A 4,153-nucleotide genomic window follows, 5' to 3' on the forward strand; every position below is an offset into this window, starting at 1 on the left:
ACCTAAAGCATGTGCCCTGACCAGAACTGTACCTGCCACTCCTTTTTGTATGGGATGATGCTCCAACCAACTGAGCAACACTGGCCAGCACTGTAAAGGTTTTTAAGTGTTTTTTTTTTAAAACCATATTTGTGAGGTTGTGCAGCCATCAGCACTAATTCAGAATATTTGCATTACCCCAAAGAGAAATCTTGCACCCAATAGCAGTCACTCATTTGACCCCAAACTCTGCCCTCTTGCCCCAGGCTACCACTAATTTATTTTTATAATTAGTTTAATTAGTTTCTATAATTAGTCTAATTCTGGGCATACAAGTAGATTCCATATGTGGATTTATATAATACATGGTCTTTTGTGATTTGTTTCTTTCACTTAGCACAGTGTTTTCAAGGTTCATTCATATTATAGTGCATATGAGTACTTCATTTCCTTTTATGGCCAAATAATCCATTATTTGGCCATAAATACCAGCTTTTTTTGTCCATTCATCAGTTGATGGAAATTTGGGTTTCTTTCTTTCTTTCTTTTGGAGGATTTTTATAAGAGTTTATTTGAGCCAAACTGAGATATATGCTGGGGAGCCAGATCTCAAATGCTCCCTTTCATTTTTTGACTCTTATGAATAGTGGTTCATTTGTATATAGGTTTCTGTGTGGACTTCTTTTCCGTTCTTTTGGATATATGCATAGGACTGGATTTGCTGAGTTAAATGATAACTCCATGTTTAACCTTTTGAGGAGGAGCTAAGACTATTCCAAAGCTACTTGCACCATTTTGCAATTGCACCAACAGTGTCTGAGGATTCTGATTTCTCCAACCCATCCTAAACTCATTTTCTGCCTTTTTTATGATAGTTGTCCTAGTGGATGTGAATTGGTATCTCATTGTAGTTTTAATTTGCATTTCCTTGATGGCTAATCTGTTGAGTATCTTTTCATGTGCTTATTTTTTTTCCAGTATTTTTTATTATTATTATTTTTTAATATATATTTTATTGACCTTTTTACAGAGAGGAAGGGAGAGGGATAGAGAGTTCGAAACATCGATCAGCTGCCTCCTGCACACCCCCCACCGGGGTTGTGCCCGCAACCAAGGCACATGCCCTTGACCGGAATCGAACCCGGGACCCTTGAGTCCGCAGGCCGACGCTCTATCCACTGAGCCAAACTGGCTAGGGCTTCATGTGCTTATTGACTATTTGTATATCTCTATATATTTTTGTTAACTCACCGGAGGATATTTGAGAGTGAAAGGGATGGAGGAGAGGGGAGAGGGAGGGAGAGAGAGGGAGATGAAGAGAAACACGAAGTGAGAGAGACACACCAATTGGTTGCCTCCTGGGGCTGGGGATTGAACCTGCAGCCGAGGTATGTGCCCTTGACCATGTGCCCTTGACCATGTGCCCTTGACTGGGCTTCAACACACCCCTGCCCTTGACCATGTGCCCTTGACCATGTGCCCTTGACCATGTGCCCTTGACCATGTGCCCTTGACCATGTGCCCTTGACCATGTGCCCTTGACCATGTGCCCTTGACCATGTGCCCTTGACCATGTGCCCTTGACCATGTGCCCTTGACCATGTGCCCTTGACCATGTGCCCTTGACCATGTGCCCTTGACCATGTGCCCTTGACCATGTGCCCTTGACCATGTGCCCTTGACCATGTGCCCTTGACCATGTGCCCTTGACCATGTGCCCTTGACCATGTGCCCTTGACCATGTGCCCTTGACCATGTGCCCTTGACCATGTGCCCTTGACCATGTGCCCTTGACCATGTGCCCTTGACCATGTGCCCTTGACCATGTGCCCTTGACCATGTGCCCTTGACCATGTGCCCTTGACCATGTGCCCTTGACCATGTGCCCTTGACCATGTGCCCTTGACCATGTGCCCTTGACCATGTGCCCTTGACTGGGCTTCAACACACCCCGCCCCCCCCTTTGGTGCACTGGCTGACGCTCTAACTATTGAGCAAACCAGCCAAGGCAACAAATACTACTTTATGCAGATCTTACGCAAGCTAGTTACATTTTATTGGGATAAGTTGGAGGGGGTACATTTGAGTGACATGAACGAGCCAAATTGGGCTTGAGGCCAACTTGAACCTCTCCCAGTTTTCCTCATGGGAGGTAAAATGAGTGTTGATGATATTGTTCTTGTCGAAGGGGGCTTTCTGCTAGGTTTTTAGAAGCACAGAGTAGAGACTTGCCAAAAAGCTTCTTATATATACTTTCAACCATGTTACTCTGAAACTCCAACATAATTATTTGTTTGTAAATAAATAATTTGTTGCCTGGCTGTAAGTCCTTGTTTTGAGCATAATTTATCTTATTGTTCACATTTAGGCAAAGATAAGCATCATTCATGCTCAGCCCCATTCTGACCCTGTAGCTTTGAACAGTCTGTGAGCATGAGCAGTTCATTATCTCTTGTCTTACAAGGTCTAGGAGGTCTAAGCGTGCAGGCTGGTCTTGACTTTGAAATCTTATAGTCTAGTGGACACTGAGGAATGCATTCTTATGATATCCTGATTATTTATGCTTTTGGTGGTAAAAATTCTGAAATAAAGTGAGTTACTAGAAAATGTGTTACTTGTTTATAGTGGCCTTAAACTAATGAAAGTATGTAGAGTATGAATCATTTGAAGTATGTGTTTAAACATTTGTTGGTACCTCTGTATTAACAGCATTATGTCTCTGTCAGATAGATACAGAGAAGTATGAAAAGTGTTTCTTGTAGAAAGAGAAGTAAAGTTAGAATCCAGCTGACTGAAGTTCAAGGAAGTATGTATCATATTAATGGATGGGACTGTATCACTCTGGGTCTGATCAAGAAAGAAACCACACAGGAATTTGTACATGGAAAGAATTATTGACTCTTAACAGGAGAATGGAATAATGAGGGATTAGCTAGTAATCCTATCTAATAATAGACAAACATGGTAATTAATCATACCTCTGCCATGCCTCCCATTGGCTAATCAGCATGATATGCAAATTAACTGCCAACAAAGATGGCGGCTAATTTGCATACTGCAGGCGGGGCGGGACAGCACCAGCCGCCATACAGGACCCAGTGTGCGACCCCAGAAGCCCCCTGCCTGCCCCCCGCAAACCCCTGTGATCAGATCCATTCCAGGCCACAGGCCGACCCCAGAAGCTGCCTGCCTGCCGCCGGTGATCGGATCCGATCCTGGGCCGAAGGCCGACTCCGGAAGCCCCAGAAGCCGCCTGCCTGCTGCCCGTGATCGGATCCGATCCGGACAGCAGGCAGGCGGCTTCTGGGGTTTCTGGGGCCGACCTACCGCCTGGGATCCGATCACGGGCAGCAGGCAGGCGGCTTCTGGGGTTTCTGGGGCCGACCTACCGCCTGGGATCCGATCACGGGCAGCAGGCAGGCGGCTTCTGGGGTTTCTGGGGCCGACCTACCGCCTGGGATCCGATCACGGGCAGCAGGCAGGCGGCTTCTGGGGTTTCTGGGGCCGACCTACCGCCTGGGATCCGATCACGGGCAGCAGGCAGGCGGCTTCTGGGGTTTCTGGGGCCGACCTACCGCCTGGGATCCGATCACGGGCAGCAGGCAGGCGGCTTCTGGGGTTTCTGGGGCCGACCTACCGCCTGGGATCCGATCACGGGCAGCAGGCAGGCGGCTTCTGGGGTTTCTGGGGCCGACCTACCGCCTGGGATCCGATCACGGGCAGCAGGCAGGCGGCTTCTGGGGCTTCCGGAGTCGGCCTTCGGCCTGGGATCGGATCCGATCCCAGGTGGCAGGTGGGCCCCAGAAGCCCCAGAAGCCTCCTGCCTGCTGCCCGTGATCGGATCCGATCCCGGGCCGAAGGCCGACTCCGGAAGCCCCAGAAGCTGCCTGCCTGCCCCGGGATCAAATCCGATCCCAGGCGGTTGGCGGGCCCCAGAAGCTGCCTGCCTGCCGTCCGTGATCAGATCCGATCCTAGGCCGCAAGCCAGCCCCAGAAGCCCCAGAAGCTGCCTGCCTGCTTCCCGTGATAGGATCCAATCCCAGGCAGCAGGCCGGCCCCAGAAGCACCTCCCCCCCATCAGATCCATCGCAGCCGCATGCCAGCCCCAGAAGCTGCCTTCCTGCCACCCGTGATCGGATCCATCCCAGGCCGCAGGCCGGCCCCAGAAGCCCCC

The sequence above is a fragment of the Myotis brandtii genome, unplaced genomic scaffold, assembly GCF_000412655.1.
Source record: "Myotis brandtii unplaced genomic scaffold, ASM41265v1 scaffold4, whole genome shotgun sequence".
NCBI classification, from domain to species: domain Eukaryota; kingdom Metazoa; phylum Chordata; class Mammalia; order Chiroptera; family Vespertilionidae; genus Myotis; species Myotis brandtii.